The sequence below is a fragment of the Cervus elaphus genome, chromosome 12 (assembly GCF_910594005.1).
Source record: "Cervus elaphus chromosome 12, mCerEla1.1, whole genome shotgun sequence".
NCBI lineage: Eukaryota > Metazoa > Chordata > Mammalia > Artiodactyla > Cervidae > Cervus > Cervus elaphus.
The window spans coordinates 87,278,697-87,299,582 of record NC_057826.1 but is presented as its reverse complement, the minus strand read 5'-3'; the positions used below and the strand labels follow the sequence as shown (position 1 = coordinate 87,299,582).

Here is a 20,886-nt window from a genome sequence, read left to right as displayed (position 1 = left end):
TGCTGAGTCTGCAAATACGGGCTACACAGGCACTCAAGAATATTTCAGCAGCTCCAGGTTTTAATCTAATCTTAACATATCCATTTGCCTATATCTTCACGCCTATAATTATTTAATTGCTTTCTTTTACTTCCTATAAATCAGGGCTCTGTCATCTAAGAAAAGATCAGGATAAACAACCATACTCTCTGACATAAACCACAGCAGGATCCTCTATGATTCACCTCCCAGAATATTGGAAATAAAAGCAAAAATAAACAAATGGGACCTAATTAAAATTAAAAGCTTTTGCACTACAAAGGAAACTACAAGCAAGGTGAAAAGACAGCCTTCAGAATGGAAGAAAATAATAGCAAATGAAGCAAGCAACAGACAAAGAATTAATCTCAAAAATATACAAGCAACTCCTGCAGCTCAATTCCAGAAAAATAGAAGACTCAATCAAAAAGTGGGCCAAAGAACTAAACAGACATTTCTCCAAAGAAGACATACAGATGGCTCACAAACACATGAAAAGATGCTCAACATCACTCATTGTCAGAGAAATGCAAATCAAAACCACAATGAGGTACTATTACACGCCAGTCAGGATGGCTGCTATCCAAAAGTCTACAAGCAATAAATGTTGGAGAGGGTGTGGAGAAAAGGGAACCCTCTTACACTGTTGGTGGGAATGCAAACTAGTACAGCCACTATGGAGAACACTGTGGAGATTCCTTAAAAAACTGGAAATAGAACTGCCATATGACCCAGCAATCCCACTGCTGGGCATACACACCGAGGAAACCAGAATTGAAAGAGACACGTGTACCCCAATGTTCATTGCAGCACTGTTTATAATAGCCGGGACATGGAAGCAACCTAGATGTCCATCAGCAGATGAATGGATAAGGAAGCTGTGGTACATATGCACAATGGAATGTTACTCAGCCATTAAAAAGAATACATTTGGATCAGTTCTAAAGAGGTGGATGAAACTGGAGCCTATTATACAAAGTGAAGTAAGTCAGAAAGAAAAACACCATTATAGTATACTAACGCATATATGTGGAATTTAGAAAGATGGTAACGATAACCCTGTATGCATGAAAGCAAAAGGGACACAGATGTATTGAACAGTCTTTTGGACTCTGTGGGAGAGGGCGAGGGTGGGATGATATGGGAGAATGGCATTGACACATGTAAGTTATCATATGTGAAGCGAATCGCCAGCCCAGGTTTGATGCATGATACAGGATGCTTGGGGCCGGTGCACTGGGATGGCCCAGAGGGATGGGATGGGGAGGGAGGTAGGAGGGGGGTTGAGGATGGGGAACACACGTACACCCATGGCAGATTCAAGTCAAAGTATGGCAAAACCAATACAATGTTGTAAAGTAAAATAAATAAATTAATCAATTAAAAAAAAACATACAAAAAACAACCATAGAACCAGTACTCAGGCAAACCCTTTCCCATCTTGTTGTACACAACCACGCCCCCTGTTGACTGAGGCATGCCAGTTTAAAACCACACAAAAAATCTATAGCTTGACTGAGGGAAAATTGACATTCTATACACTACACTATTTGAAGTGTACACTTTGATGAGCTTTAACATGTGCACATGCTTGTGAAAGCACCACAGTCAAGAAAATGAATATTTCCGTCACAATTTTTCCATTTTAGGATTAAACTGGGTGAGCACTCCCAGTTCAAAACTAACTGGTAAAAGCAAGACCTAACTCTTCAAAATAGTGGCTCTGACCCCTGCAGGGACATCTTTATTTCAATCGGTTATACTGGAGAGGCAGCTCTCCTTTTGACCTCTCTGTGGCTTTTCCTCCTTCCCGACAGTTACAACATTCCTCTTTCTGTTGAAGGCCGTTTTCTCTGCATCATCCACTTTTTATTCATAGGCTCCTTTTCCATCTTAAAAACAAAACAGAAACAAAACAAAAATTAAACACCTCTTCCTGCCTCCTCCTCATTCCTTCCTTCAAGCACCCATTGCTCTCCCTCTTCTCCTTCACGGCCAAACTTCCAGAAATAGATGTTCAAATTCACTCTCTCTGGGTCTTCACTTCCTTCTCTCTCTCAAAACCACCCCTCCCTCCACCGCACAGGTACTGTTCTCAGCCAGGGCACTCACTCACCTCGATGTTTGCTACATCCTTTGAACCCTTCTGAGTCCTTATCTTACTCTGACACCACTGACCACTCTGTCCTTTGTTTGGTTGCTTTTAAAAAGTAACTGATGCTTTTTTCCCCCGCCGATGCTCTTTTTTTGTTTTTTAATAAATTTATTTATTTTAATTGGAGGCTAATTACTTTACAATATTGTAGTGGTTTTGCCATACATTGACATGAATTTTTTTTTTTTTTTAAGACTCGAACAATTAACAAAAGCATTAGAAGGCTTCTCCGAGGCTTGCCCTGTCTCGCTGCTGCAGGCGGAGCCGTAAGAATACCTGTGCAGTTGCTCAATGCACAGAGTAGCCTCAGGAAGTCCCAGAGATGAGTTACTGCAGATTTTGAACTTGGGGAAAATCCCTTCCTTGTTCTGTTGCAGACACCCGAGAAGCTAAGAAATGTTTATGGACAAGCACAGCAACAAACAGAGAAGGGAGTGCCTTTAGAACTCTTCACCTTTGGCCAGAAGAGCAGCTTTCAGTGCTGCCTTAGAGGTGGCATGGTCGCTGTGTCTACATGACTAGCCCCTATTGGTCTCTGCAGACAAGAAGCCCTTCTGGGCCTGGCTGTTTGCTTTTGTGCAATTTTTTCCTCAGGCTAATTTCTCAAAGTGAACTAGCTTAATGCAGTGTTGTGTACATTTTACATTTTGATACAAACTTCCTTTCAGAAGTGTTATACCAATTTATTTTCCCACCAACATTGAACTTAAAAACATCTTTGCCTCACTGTCACCAACACTGAGTTTTTTCCACTTCTGGTGTTAACTGTGGCTTTTGTAGACTGATTCTGTTTGTTTGACCGATTTGAGTATTTTTCCTTTTCATAAGTTAATCTCATTCACATTTATGATTGTAATTATCATATATTGTTTTAGTTCTGTAATCTTGTTTTCTATTTTTATGCTTCTTTGGAATATCTTTTTTTTTTTTTTTGACTTTTCAGTAGATTCTCTGTTTTCTTTCTGGTAATTCTGAGGGTAGTTTTGCTTGCTTTTAATTCTGTAAATGGACATTTGTGCTTTGATAATACACCTAGATATATCTTTCTCAAACAGTACAGTATTTACTGGGTTTCCCTGGTAGCTCAGATGGAAGAATCTGCCTGCAATGCAGGAGACCTGAGTCTGATCCTTGGGTTGGGAATATCCGCTGGAGAGGGAATTGCTACCCACTCCAGTATTCTTGCTTGGACAGAGGAGCCTGGCAGACTATGGGGTCGCAAATAGTTGGACACAACTGAGTGACTAAGCACTACAACATTCAGTTCAGTCGCTCAGTCGTGTCCAACTCTTTGCGACCCCATGAACTGTAGCACACCAGGCCTCCCTGTCCATTACCAACTCCCGGAGTCCACCCAAACCCATGTCCATTGACTCGGTGAGGCCATCCAACCATCTCATCATCTGTTGTCCCTTCTCCTTCTGCTCTCAGTCTTTGCCAGCATCAGGATCTTTTCAAATGAGTCATCTCTTCGCATCAGGTGGCCAAAGTATTGGAGTTTCAGCTTTAATATCAGTCCTACCAATGAACACCCAGGACTGATCTCCTTCAGGATGGACTGGTTGGATCTCCTTCCAGTCCAGGGGACTCTCAAGAGTCTTCTCCAACACCACAGTTCAAAAACATCAATTCTTCAGCGCTCAGCTTTCTTTATAGTCCACCTCTCACATCTATACATGACTACAGAAAAACCATAGCTTTGACTAGATGGACCTTTGTTGGCAAAGAATATCTCTTTAATCTGCTGTCTAGGTTGGTCATAGCTTTTCTTCCAGGATCAAACGTCTTTTAACTTCACGGCTGCAGTCACCATCTGCAGTGATTTTGGAGCCCCCCCAAAATAAAGTCAGCCACTGTTTCCACTGTTTCCCCATTTATTTGCCATGAAGTGATGAGACTGGATGCCATGACCTTAGTTTTCTGAATGTTGAGCTTTAAGCCAACTTTTTCACTCTCCTCTTTCACTTTCATCAAGAGGCTCTTTAGTTCTTCTTCGCTTTCTGCCATAAGGGTGGTGTCATTTGCATATCTGAGGTTATTGATATTTCTCCCTGCCATCTTGATTCTGGCTTGTGCTTCTTCCAGCCCAGCGTTTCTCATGATGTACTCTGCATATAAGTTAAATAAGCAGGGTGACAATATACAGCCTTGATGTGTTCCTTTTCCTATTTGGAACCAGTCTGTTGTTCCATGTCCAGTTCTAACTGTTGCCTCCTGACCTGCATACAGGTTTCTCAAGAGGCAGGTCAGCTTGTCTGGTATTCCCATCTCTTTCAGAATTTTCCATGGTTTCTTGTGATCCACACAGTCAAAGGCTTTGGCATAGTCAATAAAGCAGAAATAGATGTTTTTCTTGAACTCTCTTGCTTTTTCGATGATCCAGCAGATGTTGGCAATTTGATCTCTGGTTCCTCTGCCTTTTCTAAAACCAGCTTGAACATCTGGAAGTTCACGGTTCATGTATTGCTGAAGGCTGGCTTGGAGAATTTTGAGCATTACTTTACTAGCGTGTGAGATGAGTGCAATTGTGTGGTAGTTTCAGCATTCTTTGACATTGCCTTTCTTTGGGACTGGAATGAAAACTGACCTTTTCCATTCCTGTGGCCACTGCTGAGTTTTCCAAATCTGCTGACATATTGAGTGCAGCACTTTCACAGCATCATCTTTTAGGATTTGAAATAGCTCAACTGGAATCCCATCACCTCCACTAGCTTTGTTTGTAATGATGCTTCCTAAGGCCCACTTTGACTTCGCATTCCAGGATGTCTGGCTCTAGATGAGTGTGAGTGGTCACACCATCGTGATTATCTGGGTCGTGAAGATCTTTTTTGTACAGTTCTGTGTATTCTTGCCACTTCTTCTTAATATCTTCTGCTTCTGTTAGGTCCATACCATTTCTGTCCTTTACTGAGCCCATCTTTGCATGAAATGTTCCCTTGGTATCTATAATTTTCTTGAAGAGATCTCTAGTATTTCCCATTCTGTTGTTTTCCTCTATTTCTTTGCACTGATCGCTGAGCAAGGCTTACTTATGTCTCCTTGCTATTCTTTGGAACTCTGCATTCAAATGGAAATATCTTTCCTTTTCTCCTTTGCTTTTCACTTCTCTTCTTCTCACAGCTATTTGTAAGGCCTCCTCAGACAGCCATTTTGCTTTTTTGCATTTGTTTTTCTTGGGGATGATCTTGATCCCTGTCTCCTGTACAATATCATGAACCTCCGAACCTCCGTCCATAGTTTATCAGGCACTCCGTCTATCAGATCTAGCCCCTTAAGTCTATTTCTCACTTCCACTGTATTATCATAAGGGATTTGATTTAGGTTATACTTGAATGGTCTAGTGGTTTACATACTATGCAAACATAATTTGCTCAAGATTCACAGTCCTTGAAAGTGAGGAATTAGGATTTGAATCCCTTCTATCTGATCTGGGGGCTTCCCTGATAGCTCAGGGAATTTATATACCTGAATGGTCTGCAGCATTACTAATCTAAATCTGTGGGGTTCGTGTGCTTCTAATATCCTTTGGAAAGAAGTCCCATGCTCGTTGGGTCTGAGCTCAAATAGTTCCTCTTGCCCAGTTGGACATCCTTGATTATTTCTCTTTAGAACCATTAAATGTTCCTCCCTCCTCCCACCTTAACAATCAACAATAGCCCAAAGGCATTAATTTTTAACCAGTCCAAGCTGTGCTGGTATAGATAGACTGCACTTTCACATGAATGATCTCATTGGGTCCTCACAGCAAGACTGATATAAAAAGCCTCTAATCTCCCACATTAGTAACAAGAAAACTGAGGTTTAAAGAAAGCATATGTGATTTGTCTTTGTGATTCATACTCTGTGGATATGCTCAGCTAGTGTCCTTTGATAGCCACATTAAAAAAAAAAAAATAGAACAAAACAATCAAAACCAAGATAATGCACAACTCCAAATTAGAATTATTTAGACCCTTGCCAAAGAATATAATTTTATTTATTTATTTTCAAAGAATATAATTGAAATTGATGCTATTTAGCTCTTATCTCTCTGTTGAAAGAAGTTATATTTATGGAAAATTGCTTGAAGTACATAAAAAGTTCATCCATCTCTCTAAATTAGCATTTTCTAAAAGGAGTTGATTGGATGTGCAAGATGTTAATTAGGTGTTACACAAAAAGATGAAGGTGGTCAACTAATGACAGAAAACACTGAATTACAGTTGTTCATGGAAACTGCTCGTAGAGTTGCTTTTAATAGGCTAGTATAAACCATGACTCTACAAGATGAAGACATCATATGCACACTGATTTGACCTCTATTAATGTCTAGTGTTCTGTGGAACACAATTTGAGAAACACTGACAGGTAGGCAATGATTTCCCATCAGAAAAACCTACTACTTATTAGTGAAAGAAAATAAGTCCAGATTGGGTAAGCATAAAGCAATTTTTGGAGAGAAATGAAAACATTTCATTTATTTGCTTTCAGAATTTAGAACAAAGAACATAAAACCTGATTTAAGTGAGAAGGTGAACCAGTATTTCTTGGATACTTACTCTGTGTTGGCTTGTTTACATACTTTATCTCCAGTAATCTTGACAACACTCTGGAGTAGACATCATTTCCCCACTTCACAGTTAAGAAAAAGTAAAGTTTAGAGGGAATAATAATTTGCTCAAGATCAACAGTCCTTGAAAGTGAGGAACTAGGACTTGAATCCCTGTCTATCTGATCTGGGGGCTTCCTTGATAGCTCAGTTGGTAAAGAATCCACCTGCAATGCAGGTGGATCCTGCTTTGATTTCCTGGGTTGGGAAGATCCCCTGGAGAAGGGATAAGCTACCAGCTCCAGTATTCTTGGGCTTCCCTTGTGGCTCAGCTGGTAAAGAATCCACCTGCAATATGGGAGACCTGGGTTTGATCCCTGGGTTGGGAAGATTCCTTGGAGAAGGGAAAGACTACCCGCTCCAGTATTCTGGCCTAGAGAATTCTATGGACTGTCCATGGGTTTGCAAAGAGTTGGACACGACCGAGCGACTTTCACTCACTCACTCCCTCTATCTGACCTGAGGGCTTCCCTTGTGGCTTAGCTGGTAAAGAATCCGCCTGCAATGTGGGAGACCTGGGTTCAATCCCTGAGCTGGGAAGATCCCCTAAAGAAGGGAAAGGCTACCCACTCCAGTATTCTGGCCTGGAGAATTCCATGGACTGTATATAGAGTCAGACAGGAATGAGGGACTTTCACTTCACTTCACCTTACTATCTGATCTGAAGCCTGTGCTCTCTCCTCTATATTACTTCTCAAATTATTTAAAAATGTTTTTCAGTATTGCAAAGCTAAGGAAAAGAAACAGAGGGAAGATAAGGACAGAAAGTGAGAGAAGAGACATAATTAGAGCACAAAAGGGACAGGCAGACAGAGGAACCAAGTGAGAAAGCCTGGGTAGGTTTGTTTTAAGACAGCGACATGGAGCTGAACAAAGAAAGAAAGTCATAGAAACAGATAGGTATTTTTAAAAAATTCAAACAGGATACCTAAATTTTTGCACATGGAGACAAATATACAGAAGTTGACTGATGTTTGCACAAAGTTATCCCTCTTTTAAAAATGTAGATCTTTAATAATCCCAAAGGTAAAGATAGCTAAAATCATCAGTTAAAATATTTTTATTTCTATGTCAAGTTGGAACATACAGATGTTTTTGAAATTGTATCTTCATGAATTTTGGTTAGAAAAATCTTTACTGTTCTTCTTGGAAAATAGAAAGTGCCACATTCCATATGCGATAATGGTCCCAGAAAATAATTCCTATCTTGAGGGCTCTTAGAATATCTAGACTTTCAAGACCAGATGCTGTTGAGATTTTCAGTCATGATATCTGATCTGATGGGCTTCCCAGGTGGGCTCAGTGGTGAAGAATCTGCCTGCCAATGCAGGAAATGCAGGAGACTCAGGTTCAATCCCTGGGTTGGGAAGATCTCCTGGAGGTGGAAATGGCAACCCATTCCAGTATTCTTGCTTGAACTATCCCATAGACAGAGGAGCCTGGTGGGCTGCAGTCATAGGGTCACAAAGAATCTGAGCACACACACTGGTATGATATTTGTGCTATGTATTAAATGGAATTAAGAGCCAAATCTGGCGTGGGAGTGGAATGTTTCCTAAAATATTGAGATTGTAGCTACATAATGTGCTTTTGACAACACCTACAATAATGTTTATAATGTAGGCTTTTGAAAAGAGAGTGGTTCCTTTTGTTCCTTTATAACTAAAGGTCTTTGGAGATAGGGATGGATATAGGGACTACCTAGTGATTTGGCTAAACATGTGTTCATGTGCTATAAGTCTAATAAAGTGTCATGACGTGAAGATAAACTTTATCATTTCTCTGATAGTTTTAACATTTTTCTCTTTGAGTTCAGTGTTCCATAGTTTGACTCCAAAGTGTCTAGGTAAGGATGTGTTGTTATTTTTCCTGCTTGGCTGGGTGGGCTTCTTCAACTTAGGAAAAAAAGTCCTTAAAACTTCACCCATATTTCTCCAAATACTATCCCCCTTTCAATTTTCTTTATTTGTAACTCCTATTGAGTATATGTGAAATCTTCTCATTTTATCCTCCATGTTTCTGATTTACTTTTTAAAAAATCATGTATTTATTTGGCTGTGCCAGATCTTAGTTGCAGCATGTGGGATCTAGTTCTCTGACCAGGGATCGAATCTGGACCCGCTGCACTGGGAGCTCAGAGGATTAGCCACGAGACCACGACGGAAGTAACCTGATTTACTTTCAAGTTTTTTTTTTAAAGTTTTTCTATGCTATGCTTTATATGATTTCTTTATATTTAGTTTCCAATCCATTAATTTATTTTAGCTATGTCTTCTATTCTGTGTACATTACTTTGCTGACAAAGGTCCATCTAGTCAAAGCTGTGGTTTTTCCAGGAGTCATGTACAGATGTGAGAGTTGGACTATGAAGAAAGCTGAGCACCAAAGAATTGATGCTTTTGAACTGTGGTGTTGGAGAAGACTCTTGATAGTCCCTTGGACTGCAAGGAGATCAAACCAGTTAATCGTAAAGGAAATCAGTCTTGAATATTCATTGGAAGGACTGATGCTGAAGCTCCAATACTTTGGCCACCTGATGCTAAGAACTGACTCCTTGGAAAAGACCCTGATGCTGAAAGATAGAAGGCAGGAGGAGAAGGGGATGACAGAGGATGAGATGGTTGGATGGCTTCACCAACTCTATGGACATGAGTTTGAGCAAGCTCCAGGAGTTGGTGATGGACAGGGAAGCCTGGAGTGCTGCAGTCCATGGGGTCGCAAAGAGTCGGACACGACTCAGAGACTGAACTGAACTGTTCTGTGTAATCTGTCCATTAAGTGTTTTACAGTGATTGTTTTTTAATCTATGAAATTTCTAATTGGTTCTCTTATTATATTGCTATTTTTTGTATGGTGTCCTGTTTTTCCATAAAGTATCTATTCTTTAAAAAATTTGAGAGCAATGTATTTAAAAATCTCTCTAGATTGCTTGATTATCTTGAGTTTTAGGGGTATACTTTCTCTTGTTTGTTGTTTCTGCCTCTCCCCCTTTTAATCTTCCTCTTAGTAATTTATAATTTTTTTTGAGGTTATCATGTATTTTATTTTTAAAAATTTATTTATTTTTAATTGGAGAATAATTGCTTTACACTGTTGCATTGGTTTCTGCCATACATCAACATGAATCAGCCATAGGTATATACACGTTCCCTCCCTTCTGAACCTCCCTCCCATCTATTTGTAATATTTTGACTTTAAGTGTTTCTGCAGCAGGGTTTCCCATGGAGTTCTGTGTGCTGTGGATTTGCAGGTGTTTCTAACGGGTCAGCTTCACAGTTTGCTGTTGCCAAGACCCTGCAGGTTTCACTAATTATGGGAGAAATTTTATGTTGAATTTTTAGTTCAAGATTTCTGCATCAAATGTCACACTCTGTGTGTGTGTTTGTGTGTGTGTGTGTGTGTGTGGTGTGTGCTGTTGCCTGCCTAAGGGTATATGAATAAATTAGTCCTCTCTTTAATTTGGTATTATGTAGGCAGAGAATTAACAGAATGGAGTAAAAGGTGATAAAATCTGTATCATTTATCTTAAAGCTGTTTTCAGTCCCATATTTCAGTTTTGTTTCAAGGCAGTAAAAATTGAGCTCTTGCTTTTATTTGTCTATGTTGTTGTAAAGAGTTGAGCTTGTTGTTTTAAGTCAAATCAGTAGTTCAATACTTGGGTAATTTTCTCATGCCTTCTCTATTAGCTGTTGCTGTTTTCTCCTTTGGGATAGAAGGCAGTGAGGCTTGAAGAATAGACTTCTTGTCTATAATTCACAGACTTGATTGGAATGTACTGGGAATTATCCTTGTGAAACTTTAATGATTCACTGCTTGTTGGGGAATTGGAAACTATTGATTCATGTTCTGCCTGGGGAGATGTTGCTTCTCTCTGCTAAGGGTGCATTAAAGAGTTGGGTTTGGGTTTTCATTCTGCCAAAAGTCAGACTGTTGCCCACTTTTAAATCTAGGATGCATGGAAGTCTTCCTCAGTTCTGGCAGATAAAGCTTTGATACAGTTCAGTTCAGTCGCTCAGTCGTGTCCAACTCTTTGAGACCCCCATGAACCACAGCACGCCAGGCCTCCCTGTCCATCACCAACTCCTGGAGTCCACCCAAACCCATGTCCATTGAGTCGGTGATGCCATCCAACCATCTCATCCTCTGTCATCCCCTTCTCCTCCTGCCTTCCATCTTTCCCAGCATCAGGGTCTTTTCCAATGAGTGGGCTCTTCACATCAGGTGGCCAAAGTATTGGAGGTTCAGCTTCAGCATCAGACCTTCCAGTGAGTATTCAGGGTTGATTTCCTTTAGTATTGACTGGTTGGATCTCCTTGCAGTCTAAGGGGCTCTCAAGAGCCTTCTCCAGCACCACAGTTTGAAAGCAGCAATTCTTCGGCATTCAGCCTTCTTTGCGGTCCAACTCTCACATCTGTACATGACTACTGGAAAAACCATAGCTTTGACTATAGTAAGGCCTTTCTACCTAACTTCAGTAATGTGGGCTGTCCCTGGAAGGGTGTAACCATGGATGAGGTAGCTGTCTGCAGCAAAGGCAATTCCTGCAAGGCTGTCTGCAAGCAACTCTCTGATAGCTGGGACAAGTCCTTCCCTGAAGGGAGATCTTTACAGTGCACTCAAGATGTTACCACAGAACTTTTGCTCTTGCAACCCAGCATCTATTTCACCCTTCAAAGCTGCACTCTAAATTCCTTTAGAAGAATTAATTATTCTAAAGCATGAGCTTCTTTGTGGAATAATATATTACATGCGCTGTCCTCCTTCTGAAGTTAAAAAACCAGTCAAGGTCTCTTTTCCTGAACTTCAAATCTTGTACAAAATACTTAACCGAAGATGAAAAACAGGTTGATGTTCACACTTTCCAGACTAGAGGATGGAGTCATCCTTGTTGCCCTGGTTCCAGCCTGTCTCCTTCAGCTACATTCATTCTTTCAATATGCCTCTAATTAATGCTCCCCTTTTGGGGCTGAATTTAGCAAATTTCGTTGGCTTGCAACCAAATCATCCCAACTGACATGCTGGGCTTCAGATCATGACTCCACCACATGCCAGTGTTTGATCTATTTGCCTCGTTGGCATGTGAGACCTTAGTTCCTGACCCAGGATCCAATGCATGTCCCATGAAGTAGAAGCACAGATTCTTAACCACTGGACCCCCAGGGAAGTCCCACCAGTGTTTGATCTTAACTCTCTCTGAATCTTGGTTTTCTCATCTGTAGTAAAATCTGTACTGTAGGGTAGAGCCAGGGTAAGGGACGGTGTATTGACTCAGAACCATAACTAGTAGTCTAAAAAGTTTATACAACTAATAAAGACAAGTCTCTAGCAGCCCCCCTACCCCAGTTTACACTGTGAGTTACTCTCCTAGAATGCCAAGTGCTGTATGTGTTAAGTGTGGGAATAATGACGATTTCTTGTTTGCCAAATCTCTTTTGGGGACGGGTTCTAATATCACCTCTTCAATACTCCTGTTCTCTAAAGGGCTTAGGGGTGACACTATTCATGATACTGCAGCATAAATTAATGGAACAAGGGAGGAAGATGGTAACCTGTCTTCCAAGAAATGTTGAACCAATGTATAATCAGACTGAAATCTTAAAAAAATAAAATATGTGACTTCTCCAGCAGTCCGGTGGTTAAGACTCTGCCTTCCAAGGCAGGGGGTACACATTCGATCCCTGGTTAAAAATTAAGATCCCATATGCTTTGTGATGAGGCCAGGAAAAAAAAAAAAACCACAATGTCCAAGGTGATTTATAGTGAAATCCTTAAAAATTGCTGATTGAAGAAGATGACTAATAACTGCTTTGAGATTTAGTTGTATTAAATAAAATCTGTTTTGATGGGTATTTTTCATGGGTAGAGATACTGTGATTTGGCCTGTGTTGCATTCAATTTGGTGTGTAGGTGACAACATGTGGGATTTTAATTGGATTCTCTTGTACCTTACCACAAAAAGAAGGATGGGGGGAAAAGTGAAAAGATTCATTAATAAAGCTCTTCAGATATAGTAACTTTTAGACATTCCTCCCTTGCACCTCAAATCAATCCTCACTGCCAACATCAGAATACTTAGATGTTTTTTTGAATTGAATTATTGATGTCTTTGTCTTCCTTAGACTACAAGTGAAAAAAGTTGAATGAAAAATTGAATGGTTACTACTGAAATATTTACCGACGGAAGGATATGATGTCTGGGATTTGTTTCAGAAAATGTGGGTGGGGGCAAGTAGCAGGTAAAGTAGATGGAACACGACTGATTTCAGTTTAATGTTTTGGGGGGCTGGGTCAGGGTACCCTGCTTCACATTTTATTCTGCCTACTTTGTATATGTTTAAAATTAGTTACACTAAATATTTTTTTTTAATTGAATGATTACAACTAATAGTTAAAACATGTATGTATGTGTGCTAAGTTGCTTCAGTTGTGTCTGTCTCTTTGTGACCCCCATGGACTGTAGCCCACTAGGTTCCTCTGTCCATAGGATTCTCAAGGCAAGAAAACTGGAGTGGGTAGCCATTTCTTACTCCAGGGGGTCTTCCTGACCCAGGGGTTGAACCCGTATCTCTTATGTCTCCTGCACTGACAGGTAGGTTCTTTACCACTAGCTCCACCTGGGAAACCTCTAAAATATGTATGCACAAAGCAAAGACTGGTAGAGAACACAGAAAAATGAAGAGTTGTGTTAGAGTAGTTAATTATGGTTGATTATTTTAAATAAGTAATCAGCTTCAGTTTCACCATCAATCCTTCCAGTGAATATTCAGGGTTGATTTCCTTTAGGATTGACTGGTTTGATCTCTTTGCAGTCCAAGGGACTCTCAAGAGTCTGCTCCAACACCACAATTCAAAGGCATCAATTCTTTGGTGCTCAGTCTTCTTTATGGTTCAACTCTCACATCCTTACAAGACTACTGGAAAAGCCAAAGCTTTGACTTTATGGGCCTTTGTTGACAAAGTGATGTCTCTGCTTTTTAATATGCTGCCTAGGTTTGTCATATCTTTTCTGTCAAGGAGCAAGCGTCTTTTAATTTTGTGGCTGCAGTCACCGTCTATAGTGATTTTGGAGCCCAAGAAAATAAAATCTGCCACTGTCTCCAGTTTTTCCCCATCTAATGAAAGTTAGATATTACTTTTATATATTACATTAGGAAAGATGAAAATGATGGACAGTACTCCATATTTTAAAGAATATAGAGAATTGGGAATGCTTAAATTATTGTTAGAAATTTGTACGACCATGGGGAAGGCGTTTCTTCTAGATATGTATTCAAAGGAAGTAAATGTGAAGAAGGAGGTTCACTACAGCATGTTTATAAGTATCAAAACACTAAGAAGATCCTAAATGTTTACCAACTGGTTAAGTAGACTATGGTTCATTCACACAATAGACCTCAAAAAGAATTTTTTAAAATTAATTTAACTTTTATCACCAGCCAAGGTTGGATGCATGAGACAAGTGCTCGGGGCCTGGTGCACTGGGAAGACCCAGAGGGACCGGGTAGAGAGGGAGGTAGGAGGGGGGATCGGGATGGGGAATACACATAAATCCATGGCTGATTCATGTCAATGTATGACAAAAACCACTACAATATTGTAAAGTAATTAGCCTCCAACTAATAAAAGTAAATGGAAAAAAATTAATTTAACTTTTAAATTAAATTAATTTTTAATTTAATATTTAAAATACAGCTAAATCTATATTTATTAACATTGAAAGAAGTCAGAGAAAAAATTAGGTTTCTTAACAGTATTATATGATTTCACATATATAAAAATAAAATGCACATCTCTATTTGTATACTAGATAGTCTGAAAGAATATATACCAAACTGATAATTCTATTTGAGGAAAAAAAGGGAGGGTATCAGTTATCATCTTTTCACATATAAATAATAGAAAATATAAGCACAAATGTGCTTAAATAATAAATGGAATATATTGACCAAGTAACCAAAATGTTCAGAGGTGAAGTGGGCTTTTGGTAAAGGGTTGATGCAGGAGTTCAACAATGTAATTCAGCTGCCAGCTTTTTCTCTGTCTTGCCCTTGCCTTCAAAGGGAAGGGTAAGAGGACATCATGTTAAGTGAAATAAATCAGATAGAAAAGGACAAATACCATATGATTCCATGTATATGTGGTACCTGTGTGAGTGTGTTCAGTCACACCTGATTCTTTGTGACTGCATGGACTGCAGCCAGCAAGACTCCTCTGTCCATGGGATTCTCCCTGCAAGAATACTGGGGTGGGTTGTCATTTCCTCTTCCAGGGGATTTTCCCAACCCAAGGATCGAACCCATGTCTCCTGCACTGACAAGTGGACTCTTTACCACTGAGGTACCTAGAAAGGCTAAACTCACAGGCAGAAAGTGGAATGGAGGTTGGCAGGGATTGTGGGTAGGAGGGGAAATGGGAGTTGTTGTTTGAAAATAGTATAGTTTCTTTTTGCAAGTTGGAAAGAGTTCTAGAAATCCGTTGCACAATAATGTGGATGTGGACCTTAAAATGGTTAAGATGTTACATATATGTATATTTTACCATAATTAAAAAAAATACAATACTACATCAAAAAAAGTAAAAGCCTCATCCCAAGGAGGGCTCCCCCTGGTGGTGGAAGGGTTGCTGGCGCATTCGGGCGTGGGGCTTCTTCATTCAGGCCCTGCCTTTTTCTCTTTGTCAAACAGCTGCCCTAGGCTTTGCTCTGATTGGACCATGATGGTATGTAGGGTCATGTGTCTGCTCCTGAATCATCCTAGGGACCTCTTTGTAAATTTTGGGAGCAATTTTAGTTGTCACAGTGATTATTTAGAATATGGGCCAAAGATAATAGATTTTTCATAATGTATATTGTTTTTCAGTCACTAAGTTGTGTCTGATTCTTTGCTACCCCATGGGCTGTAGTCCACCAGCTCCTCTGTCCATCACCAACTCCCAGAGCTTGCTCAAATTCATGTCCATTGAGTCGATGATGCCATCCAACCATCTCATCCTCTGTCCTCCCCTTCTCCTCCTGCCTTCAATCATTCCCAGCATCAGGGTCTTTTCTAATGAGTCGGCACTTCGAATTAGGTGGCCAAAGGATTAGAGCTTCAGCTTCAGCAAAGTCTTTCAAATGAATATTCAGGAGCAATTTCCTTTAGAACTGACTGGTTTGATCTCCTTGCAGTCCAAGGGACTCTCAAAAGTCTCATAATGTATGGAACAATCCAACATTACAGATTTTCCCCTTATCTTGCATGGTTTTTAATGTCCTGTTTGACATTAATGTAGATTTTTGAAACATGTTTATAATAATCTGAACCTAGACCCTAACTCCATTTTATATATGAACATGAACTACTTGTTTATGGTCTTAATATGAATTGAATTTTAAGATGGGAGAATTATGGGTAAATTGAGAGAAAATAGTATTTTGTTTCATTTGGAACTTAACCAAGAGTTGTTCATTACTTCAGAAAATCATGTTTTGAACAGCTGACACCATTTCTGAATATTGCAGTTCACACTGCATAATGCAATTCACATTGCATATTTTATCTCTGAAGCCAGGATGTATCCTACAATCAATGACATCTCAGATGAAATACTCTACCAAATCTTAGTCTGCCTTTGTAGCTGTTGCTTTCACTTCTCACCTGGATTCTTATGACAACCTGTCCAGCTGGTCTTCCAATCTACTCAACAGAGTGGCCAGATTTTTCCTTTTATTAATAAAATGTGGGTCAAAGCATGTCATTCCTCGCTTCTCAACCTTCTAACATTGCATCATTTTACTCAGAGTGCAAGCTTTACAATGTTCTTTGAGGCCCTGGGAGATGTGGTTCTGTTTCCTCTCTGACCTATCTCCTACTTCTGCTTTTTCTCCTACTCCTCACTTCAGGCCACCTCACTGGCTTCTTACAGCCCAGATGATCACCATGCAGGCTTCCGCCTTCGATCATTTGCATGGCTATTCCCTCTGCTTGGATACTTCCCCCTAGAAGTATCATTCATGATTCATTCCCTTTCCTCCTTCAAACTGAATGTTACGGTCTGGGTAGTAGTCTTGAACCACTAGTTTAAATTGCAACTTATTACCTACTTCCCTACTGTTCTGAATGCTGGTTTTTCCTTACCCTGTTCTACTTTTTACCCCAGTAATACTTATCACCTTACAATGTTAATATATAATTTACTTACGTCTTCTGTTGTATTATGCCAGTTGTTTGTTGTTTGTATCCCACTACCCTGTTAGAATGTAAGCTCCATGAAAAGGGATTTCTGTCTGTTTGCCCCATAAATTTAAGTCAGTGCCTGACACACAGTTCTCAAAAACTGTCCAACAAACGGTGATTCTGCCATTAGGTACAAATATCCAACTACTTCATTATATCTTTTATTACAGTTGTGCCCAAGCATTTCCATATTGAAATACATAACATTTCATAAGGTATTATTTTCCTCTTATTTCGCCTTTATATTATAGCATTATGTCATAATAGAAGGTGTATCACAATACATGACCTATTGATTTTACAAGTCAGGATGGTAAGGCAGTGTTATGAAATGCTTGTTATAATATAAGGGTTTGGATGTTAGTGTTAAGAATTGCCGGTTTAGACCATTCCAGAAGCTATTTCCGAAGCTATGAGTGGAGATAATCCCACCCAAACTGCCTGGCTGCTTCCTGGATGGAAGGCGTAGAGTGGATGTTGGCGATGAAACCACAATGTTGATCACAAGGAGGAAACAAATTTCATTGTCTAATTTTACTATACTTTCATATTGTTCATATTATTTGAATATTTTATAGTGAGCACTCACTCTTTTTGTAACAAGCAAAACCAATAAGGATATTTTCACTTAAAAAAAATCTACTGTAAAATATAGAAAAAGAGAGAAAATAAAAATCACCTTCTCTCCATAGATAACCACTACTTTTTTTTTTTTATACTCTTTTGTTTTCGGGCATGGATCTATAGCTTTTCTATGATGACTCTGAATAACAGGAGTTGGTGATGTCCTTTGTCAAGATTATTCTGGCAGCCACCTGCATGTTGGATGGAGGGTAAGACTAGGTTGTAACTTAACAATGGGGGTGGAGAGCCTAGAGTGAGCCAGTGGCTAAGAATGGGAACGGATACATCTCAGAGATACTGTAAAGGCAATGTGCTGTTGACTAGTGATTAGTGAGTGTGAGAGCAGCGAGGATTGTGTGTGTGTGTGTGTGTGATCTGGGTATTCCAACTTTGCTTTCAAGGATATTGAATACTTACATGTGTATGGCTGAGTCCCTTTGCTGTTAACCTGAATTTACCACAACATTGTTAATCGGCTATACCCCTATACAAAATAAAAAGTTTAAAGTTTGGGAGAAAAAAAGAATTTATTTGTACTAAAAAATAGATTATTCAAAGTTAAAAAAAAAAGAGTATTAGAGATGAGGGAGAAACTTTTGTCGTCTTTTGTGTTTTCCTGCTGTTTCTTTTTACAAAACAATAAACTCCATGTATGAAGTGTGAAATCTGATGATTATGATGTTTGTATACCCCTGTGAAATCACCACCACTATGAAGGTAATAGCCGTATTTGTTATCCCCTCAAATGTCCTCTTATCTTTTAATCCCTCTCTCCCTTCTCTATTCTTTGATTAGTTTGCATTTTATAGAATTTTGTGTAAATGGAATCATACATTATGTACTCTTCTTTTCTCTGGCTTCTTTCACTCAGCATGATAATTTTGAGATTCATCCAGCTTGCTGTATGTATCAGCAGTTTGTTCCTTTTTTATTGCCAAATAGTATTCCACTGTGTGGATATACTATACCAAAATTTACCTGCCTATTCACTTGTTAACGGACATTTGGGCTCTTTCCAGTTTTTGCTATTACAAATTAGTCTGCTACAAACATTTATATACAACTTTTAATATATATATATATATATATATATATATGCTTTCACAACTTTTAGATAAATACTAGGTGTGGATTGACTAGGTCATATAGTAATTATTCCTCTGTTGTAAAAGGGTCACTTTAATCTTCTTTTTTGGTAACCCTGACCAATTTAGTATTGCAGTTTTTTATTTTTATATTACTAAAGGTCCTAGCTTTTTTCCAAGTAAATGATGGAGAAACAAAAATGAGACTCTGGTGGTCAGCTAGGTTTTTCTTTTCTTTTGAGTGAGCATGGCTCTTATTCACATGGGAGATTACATAGACTTAATGGAGTCCCACAATGCCAAAGCAAATTCACTCTTCTGAGATGCAGTAGTAAATACACAATAGGCATAGGGTAGGAGTGTGAGGATGAAAGGGGGCTGGTAATTGGTATTCATTCAAAGAAATTTCTCTGCCATGGTGGAATTTCCGGGTTGGGCGTGGATGAGGATGAACAAGCCAACTTTCTAGCTGCTTAGCCCACAGGAATTCTGGGAGGCTGTCAGGAAAAGGCACACAGCCCCAGGACGACAGAGTTCCTGGGAAGACTGAGGAATTCATAGTAGCATTCCCCATCCCTGACATCCGCTTTCTACAACTATCTTTCCTTTTATTTTGACCTTGTGTTTCCTGTTTCTGTCCATTTTTTAAAAACTGAGATCCAACTCCTTTTAGTTTTATGTGTGTGTTAAAATACATGTAACAGGGATTTCCCTGGTGGTCTGGCGGTTAAGAATCTGCCTTGCATTGCAGGGTATGCAGGTTCGATCCGTGATCTGGGAACTGTGATTTCACATGATGCAATGAAAACCCCTCTTGTCGCAACCAAGACCCATCGCAGCCAAATAAATAAATAATATACATAACATAAAATTTACCATTTTAACTATTTTAAATGGTTCAGTGGCAGTAAGTACATTTATTATAACTTTATAATTATCATCACTATTCATTTCCAGGACTTTTTCATCATCCCAAACGGAAACTGTACCTAGTGGACAAAAACTCCCCATTCCCTTTCTGCGCTGTGCTGTGCCAAAGTTGCTTCCGCCGCGTCTGACCCCAAGGACTGTGGCCCGCCAGGCTTTTCTGTATTCTCCAGGCAAGAACACTGAAGTGGGTTGCGATGCCCTCCTCCAGTGGGTCTTCCCAACCCAGGGATCGAACCCATGTCTCTTACATCTCCTGCATTGAAATATGGGTTCTTGACCACTACCACCATCTCTAAGAATTTACTCAATCTAGGTATCTCATATAAGTGGAATCAGACAGTATTTGTCCTTTCACTCCTGGCTTATTTCACTTAGCATACTGTGTGCAAGATTCATTCATGTTGTAGCATGTATCAGAATTTCATTCCTTATTAAGGCTGAATACTATTCCATTGTTAGTATAAAACATATTCTGCTTATCCATTCCTCTGTGACACAACTTGTGTTGTTTCCAGCTTTTGGCCATGCTGTGAATGTTGGTGTACATGTATGTGTTTCAGTCTCTGCTTTCACTTTTTTGAAGTAGAATTGCTGTATCATATAGTAATTGTAAGTGTAATTGTTAAAAGAACCACTAAACTGTTTGACACGAGTCTGTACTATTTTACATTCTCATCAGCAATGTATAGGTTTCGAATTACTTCACATCCTCTCCAACACTTCTTATTTCTGTTTCATTTTGTTTTGTTTTTTAATAAAAGCCATCCTTTGAGTGTGAAGTGGTATCTCATGTGGTTTTGATTTGCATTTCCCTAATGACTAATGAGGTTCAGCATCTTCTCACGCGCTTATTGGTGATTCATAAATCTTCTTTGGGAAAATGTTTATTGAAGTCCTTTGCCCATTTTTGACTTTGGTTGTTTCTTTGTTATTGTTGAGCTGTCAGAGTTCTTTATATATTCTGGATATTAATCATTTATCATATATTTGATTTTGTAAGTATTTTCTCCATTCTTACAGGTTCTTTTCACTCTCTTGGTGTCCTTCCTTTTGACTTTTGAAAAATGATTGTGCTGTATGATTTATAATCTATGAGTACCAAACCTAAAAGGCTAAGAATATGTGAAGAGTAAACTGTTAAAATAAAAGTTAGAAGTTATTCTAATTCAGATTTCATGATATGGAAAAAAAATCTATGCGGAGCCACCTAGCATTTGGTTCTAAATAATAAGCCATTTGTAATATACATATATTCTATCTATATATTTTAAT

The 20,886-nt window shown here is 39.2% G+C and overlaps 1 long non-coding RNA gene across 1 annotated transcript; it reads left to right on the top strand.

Moving 5' to 3' along the window:
- Positions 1–976: 976 nt before the first annotated feature.
- On the top strand, positions 977–20,387 carry LOC122704833. Its single transcript, XR_006343950.1, has 3 exons — positions 977–1,001; positions 17,723–17,808; positions 19,642–20,387. It is a non-coding gene; the product is annotated as an uncharacterized LOC122704833 (long non-coding RNA).
- The last annotated feature ends 499 nt before the right edge of the window (positions 20,388–20,886 follow it).